Source organism: Stomoxys calcitrans, chromosome 2, assembly GCF_963082655.1.
Source record: "Stomoxys calcitrans chromosome 2, idStoCalc2.1, whole genome shotgun sequence".
Classification (NCBI taxonomy): domain Eukaryota; kingdom Metazoa; phylum Arthropoda; class Insecta; order Diptera; family Muscidae; genus Stomoxys; species Stomoxys calcitrans.
This window is the reverse complement of record NC_081553.1, coordinates 8,530,875-8,539,965: the sequence shown is the minus strand read 5'-3', so window position 1 is coordinate 8,539,965 and position 9,091 is coordinate 8,530,875. Positions and strand designations below refer to the sequence as shown.

The 9,091-nt window shown below is 40.4% G+C and overlaps 1 protein-coding gene across 1 annotated transcript in view; it reads right to left on the bottom strand.

Annotated features, from left to right (window-relative positions):
- Positions 1-9,091, bottom strand: part of LOC131995287 (protein sidekick-2-like) — a 188,255-nt gene that overhangs the window by 75,243 nt on the left and 103,921 nt on the right. The window lies entirely within an intron of this gene.

Here is a 9,091-nt window from a genome sequence, read left to right as displayed (position 1 = left end):
TTTTTTTTTTTGACAAACACAGTGAGTTGTGTTAGGTCCTTCGATATCCTTTGTCAATTTGGCTCAGATCGGTCCGGATTTGGATATAGCTGCCATATAGACCGATCCGCCGATTTAGGGTCTTAGGCCCATAAATGCCACATTTATAATCCGATTTTGCTGAAATAAGGGACAGTGAGTTTTCCTAGGCTCTTCAATATCCTTCGTCAATTTGGCATTGATCGGTCCAGATTTGGATATAGCTGCCATATAGACCGATCCGCCGATTTAGGGTCTTAGGCCCATAAATGCTACATTTATTATCCGATGTTGCCGAAATTTGGGACAGTGAGTTGTCTTAAGCCCTTCGACATCCTTCGTCAATTTGGCATTGATCGGTCCAGATTTGGATATAGCTGCCATGTAGACCGATCCTCCGATTTAGGGTTTTAGGCCCATAAAAGCCACATTTATTATCCGATTTTGCTGAAATTTGGGACAGTGAGTTGTGTTAGGCGATATTGCGGAAATATGTCAAGGGGCTGAACTTAACTCACTGTCTTAAATTTCAGCGACATCGGACAATAAGTGCGCCTTTTATGGGCCTAAAACATTAAATCGACAAATCGGTCAATATGGGAGCTATATCCAAATCTGAACCGATATGGCCCATTTACCCAACGAGCTAAATCCCTAAGAAGTATCTGTGCTACATTTCGAGAGGGTAGCTTTATACCTTCGCCCACTATCGTGACAGAGAGACGGAGGGACTTTTTGGCTTGATCGACTTAAAATGTCAAGGTTGGCTCACAGATCAATATTTCGAGGTGTTAAACGGAATGACTAGATTAGTATACACTTCATCCTATGTGGTGGGTATAAAAATTTGACAAGTGACAGACATGATAAATCGATTGTCTTTTTTTAAATGCTAATCATTTATATTTTAATTGTAATATTTCGATCGTAGGGAATTGTAACTAAGACTATTTTCTTTCAATTAAGCAAAAGAGGAAATGCTCGTATATTTCCAAAAGAGACATAAATGTTTAGTTTCTATCCCCAAGGAGTACCAAGATGTTCACTGTGTCACCAAGATTTAATAATACCTTTGTTAGATCAAGCCTGCGCCATAAAATCCCATAACGCCTCCAAACGAAACATTATGAGGGAGGCGCGTAAGGTGCGATATCCTTAAGTATGAATTTAATGAGAAAAATGTGGCAATTTTTCCTTGATGCTGTTGTCTTATTTTTTCACAAATAACGATGTGGATGTGAAATTTGTTTGTGCCACAAGTTGTCGGATACACAACGGGGACAACAAAGTAGCAATTCCTTCGTAAGATATTAAAACCCAGAATAAATATGTTCGCTCTGTTGTTGAGGTGCCGATAATAAAGTGAGTACGAGAGTGAAAAATGCTTTAAAACTTTTCCTTCTCTCTGCCTGCTTGGTTTTTATATTGGCCATATACTACTACCACTATGACTGCTTTTGCCAATGCCACTCTACTCGTTCGCAGTTTGTTTGGGTATTTTTAATGTTAATGAAAGAGCAAATACATGCCGTATCTTGCAAACACACACACACACACACGCGCAGGCACACACTCTCACATATATTGGCATTTTGTTATTTAAGCAACGGAAGAGGAAAACAAGCTGTGTTGTTGTGTGGTTGCAGGACAAAAACACAATATAACACAATAACAAAGATTGACTTCATTCTGCAACGGTGTTGCCTCATGCCAAGAGTTGTCATTGTAAGAACCTCTCGCATATACGCACTTTTGTGCTGAAACACTACCTGAGAGTGGATATAATTAAAATGGAGAAATGGAAAATACTTAAAAGAGGCTGCATGTATGTGGCTGGATGTGGACAACAGCTGAGATGGATGACCATTTTGCTACGTGAAGGTTTCACTTGATTGGCCTGGCTACGCCAATGCTGAAATATAACTTAAAAGCTTCTGCTTTCATTAGAGTAAATGAGGCACAGTGGGGAGGAAAATACATATAGCACAGATTTGTTCCCCGAATCATACAACTCGACTTTGCCATTTGTGTGATTGTGCAACTGGTAGACCCCATTCTTGTTATACCCACCCCCACCATAGGATAGGGGTATACTAATTTCATCATTCCGTTTGTTACAGATGGAAATATTCGTCTTAGACCCCATGGAGTGTTCATTTTTGTTCGTCATGACATTTTAAGTCGATCTAGCCATCTCCGTCTATCCATCTGCACGTCCGTTTGTCTGTCCATCCGCCCATATAACCATCTGTCCGTCCGTCCATCTGTCCGTCAGTATATCGAAAGAACGCTTACTTTCGAAGGAGTAACGCTAGGCGTCTAAAATTTTGCAGAAGTACTTTTTATTAATAAAGGTCAGTTGGGACCTGTGCCACTTTCTTCCTTATATTTATTGTGTGTCCCATTCCATAAATATAAGAAAGGGCACGCCACAGGGGGCATTTTATCGCCACTCCTATGGGTGACCACCATAAATGACCTATTACGGATGCTGACTGTGGAGGAATTTGCACCTGCCTGATTCGCAGACGATGTTATAACATTTCTATGGGGTAAGGATCCGAACGAGCTTTGCAGAAGGGCCGAAGGGCATATGACTGGGCTAGGCCTCCGATCTAGGTTTCCGATCGGAAACCTGAGATGAACCTTGAGGTCGAGTGCGAGGCACTGCTGCCATCGGCACTGTCTTGGATTGACGGCAGAACCCTAGTATTGCCATCTGGAAGATCATGTTACGTGGATGAATCAAAGCTAGAAGACAGAGTGAGCCTGGGGATTTACATTGAGAACCCAGGGACTGAGACCTGTTTTAGACTGCCTGATCATAATACGGTTCTGCAGGCGAAGATCCGGGAGATCACGGAATGCGTGAAGTGGTGTGGTGCTAACGCAAGGACGTCGAGTGTGAACATCTTTACCGTCAGTAAAATTGACATAAGGGCAATAACAACCAGGACGGTAAAGCCACGAACAGTCTTGCAGTGTAAGAAGGAGATTAACACCTTCTGTGAGGATGAAAAAATCCACGGAGTAAGGGGAAATGAAAGGGCAGACGATTTGGTGGTGAAGGCCAGAAGACTGCCAATACTGTCAGTCAATACACTTGAAACGTTTCAAGTCGACACAGTCCGAGTTAAGGGAGTGGGGGACGAATGCGCATGCAACATTGTCCGTCCGTCTGTCCGGCCATCCGTCTGTCTGTTGAAATCACGCTACAGTCTTTAAAAATAGAGATATTGCGCTGGAACTTTGCACAAATTCTTTTTTTTTTTTGGCCATTAGCAGGTTAAGTTCGAAGATGGGCTATATCGGACTATATCTTGATATAGCCCCCACATGGACTGATCCGCTGATTTAGGGTCTTAAGCCCATAAAAGCCACATTTATTATCCGATGTCGATGAAATTTAGGACAGTGAGTTGTGTTAGGCCCTTCAACATCCTTCTTCAATTTGGCCCAGATCGGTCCAGATTTGGATATAGCTGTCATATAGACCGATCCGCTGATTTAGGGTCTTAAGCCTATAAAAGCCACATTTTTTTGTGCGATTTTGCCAAAATTTATGACAGTGAATTGTGTTAAGCCCTTCGATATCCTTCTTCAATTTAGACCAGATCGGTTCAGATTTGGATATAGCTGCCATATAGACCGATCTCTCGATTTAGGGTCTTAATCCCATAAAAGGCGTATTAATTATCCGATGTCGCCGAAATGTGGGACAGTGAGTTGTGTTAGGCCTTCCGACATTTTTCTGCAACTTGGCCCAAATCGGACCAGATTTGGATATAGCTGTCATATAGACCGATCTCTCGATTTAAGGTATTGTGCCCATAAAAGCCACATTTATTATTCGATTTTGCTGAAATTTGGGACGGCGAGTTATATGAGGCACCTCGACATCGTTCTTCAATTTGGCTCGGATCGGTCCAGATTTGGATATAACCGTCATATAGACCAATCCGCCGATTTTGGGTCTTAGGCCCATAAAAGCCACATTTATTATCCGATTTCGCTGAAATTTGGGACAGTGAGTTGTGTAAGGCTCTTCGATATCCTTCTTCAATTTGGACCAAATCGGTCCAGATTTGGATATAGTTGCCATATAGACCATAAGTTCGAAGATGGGTTATATCAGACTATATCCATATAGACCATAAGTTCGAAGATGGGTTATATCAGACTATATCTTGATATAGCCCCCATATATACCGATCCTCCGATTTAGAGTCTTAGGCCCATAAAAGCCACATTTATTTTCCGATTTTGCTGAAATTTGAGACAGCGAGCTATATAAGGCCCTTCGACATCCTTGTTCAATTTGGCTCAGATCTGTACAGATTTCGATATAGCTGCCATATAGACTGATACGCCGATTTAGGGTCTTAGGCCCCTAAAAGCCACATTTATTATCCGATTTTGCTGACAGTGAGTTGTTTTGGGTCCTTCGACATCCTTCTTCAATTGTACCCAGATCGGTCCAGATTTGGATACAGCTGTCATATAGACCGATCCGCCGATATAGGGTCTTAAGCCTATAAAAGGCGCATTTATTGTCCGATGTCGCCAAAATTTGGGACAGTGAGTTATATTAGCACCTTCCACATCTTTTTTAATTTGGCCAGATCGGTTCAGATTTAGATATAGCTGCCATATAGACCGATCTCTCGATTGAAAGTCTTGCCATAATAGGCGCATTTATTGTCCGATGTCGCCGCAATTTGGGACAGTGAGTTATGTTAGTACCTTCGATGTACTTCTGCAATACGGCACAGATCGGTTCAGATTTGGATATACCTGCCATATAGACCGATCTCTCCATTTAAGGTTTTGGGCCCATTGGTCAAATAAAGTCGAAATTTGCTCCAAACCTTGTGAAATTTTCTTCTTGGCTTTTTTTTTTTAGGATAATAGGCCTGAGGAAAGCATTCTATTCGTAGTATGGTATAACAGATCGACAGACGTTCATGGCAATATTATCATGGATTTTTTAAATATTTCCCATTAGTAAAGCAGCACAACCTCCATATCATGCTCCCACTGTACCATGCTATGGTGAGCCATGTGTATATCTCAACCATAGGCTGTTAATTTAAATGGTTTTTTACTGTTCTTTCTTGTTTTTGCATGTGGCCGACGACATGCAGATGTTCATGAGTATGATGAGTGAGGTATATCGGTGGAACCCATCAACAATGTTGCAAAAATAAACTTTTAACTGATGCTCCTCAACCGGCAGTTGGCCTGTATCTTATTGTTGCTGTTGCTGTTGTTGTTGCGGCTGTCCTTCTTGTCTTTTATGTATCCCTGTCGAAGTGGGCTAAAGTTTATGCTCCACTTCTGGGGCACCACCTACAGTCCCTTAAAAGGTTTTTTTTTTCTTGTTCTTTTACTTTATTTAATGTTATTAAATAAAACTTTGTCCGTTGCTAAATAAAGGTAAAGGTATCGTTGCCATGTACCCATATGGGCAAAAGAAAAATTTATAACAATCCTGTGGATGCGTAAAGGGATAAACGTTTTTATTGACGCTTTGGTAATGACTATTTTTATTTAAACTGCCTTAAGAAAAGTCATGCGAGTAAAAGGTATTTTCATGCATGACTTTATGTTTTAGATAAACTATGCGGCTGGATTTTTGCCTCAGTCAAGGGAAACTTAACGATAACTTGTGGTATAGTTAAATTTAGTCAGTTGGTTAATATTTCAATTAAAGTTTCACTTTAAATGGGCTTTTGGAAGGAAACAATGTTGTCTAGAATTAAAACGACTTTCTCCACATTACTCTTTTATGGAATGCTTGGTCTCTCTTTTCAGGAGGCCATCGTAGTGCAGAGATTACCTTGTCCGCCATGATGCTAAACGCGTGCGTACGAAGCCTGCTGAGAACAACAGAAAAAGAAAACTCTGCCATCCAAAAACTTCTTCCCAAAGAGCAGTGCCACAGCGGCACTCCTTTCGGAATCGTATCTTATCTTCTTCTTTATAAAATTCAATCTGTGTTTGTTTGTTTTTTTGTTCTGTATAGACTCAAAAACGGCAGAACCGATTTTCGCGAAATTTTCGCATATTGTGTAGGTTGGTCAAGGAAGAAACATAGGCTATATTTGTCGGTATCGGAAGGGGACGGACCCTCCCCCTTATGCCAAAAACACAACCCAAAATCAAAAGTGGACCGATCGGGACAATATGGGATTCAAATGACAGGTAATCAAGAGAAGATTATGAAAGTCGGGTCCAAGTACCTGGGGGGCCGCCCCAGCCCCAAAACCTCTAAAAATAGGTTTATTTGACGATCATGACAATATGGGACTCAAATGAAAGGTATTCGGGAGTATATTACGAATTTGGTGAGGAAGTAGGAATAGACTTTATAGTTTTTTGAGACTGAAATGAGAAGTATTAGGAAGTAGATTACGATTATGACATTAAAATTTGCATTCAAGTCTAGGTGATGCTTTTCCTCCTAAAGACACGTCAAATGGTATCAAATGGAAAGGTATTTGAAAGTAGAAAACGAACTTGATATCCAATTTTGGAGCCAAGTGTTTTGCGGTACGCCCTAAAGCACTCCCTAAACTGAACTTCATTTCCGTTGGGAATAAAGAACGAATTTGATATCTTATTTCAGTGCCAAGTACCGGTCTCCGCCCAGACCCAAAATACCCTTCAAACAGTTCATATATACCGGCCATGGCAATATGGGGCTCAAATTAAAGGGATTTGGAAATGCAGCATGAATTTGATATCCATATTTGAATCGAAATGTCTGAGGTGCCATCCCTCCCCTAATGAGAACATTACCACCAAATGGCAAATTCTCATACATCAATGAGTGCTTTCCGATTCAAGTTTAAACTCAATGATAGGAGACCTTTTTTTATAGGCAAGTTCGAACGGCGGCCCGCAGTGCGACATCACTTTGAGGAACAGTTTTTAAATGACCATGCATGGCATGGTACCTCGCAAATGTCGCCAACATTAAGAGGGGATAAACACCGCTTTGTCCGATGTTCTCACCAGAATGCGAACACGTTCGGCGCCATAGGCTACAATGGCACAAATTCGATATCCGCATTCAGGGCAAAGTGTCCCCACCCTTAAAAGATATTAGAGAGTTAAAAAGGGCGCAGCGGAGCCGGCCCGGTTCGGCTAGTAGGCTATAAAAATTAGGTCCCTCATCATTGAGCTAGAACTTGTCCTTAATGGAATGTTTATGGCAAATTTGTTTGTTCTCCAAAATTCTGCTTTAGACCTAACTCAACCCTACAAAAATTTTTATTTAAAAAATTAAAAAAAAAATTTGTTCTAATTTTTAAAAAAAAAAAAAAAAAATAATCTTGGGTTTCTTATTTTTTGTTGATCTATTTTAATACCCTTTACCATAGGATAGGGGTATACCTGTTTCCTCATTCTGTTTGTAAATACTCGAAATATTCATCTGAGACCCCATAAAGTATGTATATTCTTGATCGTCGTTATATTTTATGTTGATCTAGCCATGTCCGTCCTTCCGTCCGTCCGTCTGTCTGTCTGTATGTAGGTCAGTTGAGATTGTAAATGGGCCATATTGGTCCATATAAACCGATCTTGGGTCTTGATTTCTTGAGCCTCTAGAGGGCGCAATTCTTTTCGCATTGGAATGAAATTTTGCACGACAGTTTTGTTATGATAGCCAAGAACTGTGCAAAGTATGGTTCAATTCGGTCCATGTTTTGAGATAGCTGCCATACAAACCGATCTTGGGTCTTGACTTCTTGAGCCTCTAGAGGGCGCAATTTTTATTCGATTGGAATGAAATTTTGCTCGACGTGTTTTGCTATAACTTCCAGCAACTGTGCCATATATGGTTCAAATCGGTCCATAACCTGATATAACTGTCATATAAACCGATCTGGGGACTTGACTTCTTACGCCGCTAGAGGGCGCATTTCTCATCCGATTTGGCTGAAATTTTGCATGAGGTGTTTTGTTATGATTTTCAACAACTGCGCTTAGTATGGCGCAAATCGGAAAATAACCTAGTATAGCTGCCATATAAACCGATTTGGAATCTTGATTTCTTGAGCCTCTAGAGGTCGCAATTGTCATCCGATTTGGCGCAAATTTCGTACAACTTTTTTACTGCGAATGTTTTAAGCTTCCAACATTTGCCAATGACCCCCTTGCAGGTGAAGTAGGGGATAGGTAGCTGCCTTCTGCAGATTTTTTGAAAGTAAAAACTTTTTTCCACAAGTTTTTACTTTGAGTGATCCCAAAAAAGTTTATCCTTTAACTATGCCATTTTCAAGGTGTATGGGTGGTTTAAAATTTTATTGAATTATGTGCTATAGCACTCCTTGCATATTCAATGTAAGAAGCACATTTTACAAATTTGAGCTCACTCTCTCTCTGTTCTTTCTATTTATGTATTGTATATGCCTACTAACAGTTCCCTTTTTTCGATGAGTTCATACCAAATGAATCTTATATGAATTGAATTACTCGAAGCCCTAATGCAAACATATATTCGTCTCATATGTTTGAGATGTGGGCAAATGTTACTCAAATAAACTTTTTCTACATCACACATTCACAAATAGGACTTTCATAGCCATACCCTACAAACATTTTTCATAGTTTTGGCAGAATGTTTGTCTCCGCAATGAAAGAAATAAACTTCTGCAAGGTTTCTTACGCCATTGTTCTTCCATATTAGTTGCGAAACACTCTTCTACGATATCATTGGACAATCCATTGAGTGTGTGGAAGTTGTAGCATCTCTTCACGACGATGCTCTTACAAGCAATTGCGTTATTATCGTCTGTATGACTCGTGAAACACTCTTCTAGGTTATCATTGGACAGTCCATTGCATATGCGGAAGTTTTAGCAAATCTTTGAGACGATTCGCTTAACCCATTGCGTGATAGTCTTCCGTTTGACTCGTGAAACACTTTTCTAGGTTATCATTGGACAATCCATTGCATGTGCGTAAGTTTTAGCAAATCTTCGGGACGATTCGCTTAACACATTGCTTTATTATTGAATGGGCGGAAGTTTTAGCTACACTTCGTGACGATTCTTGCGCAAACTTT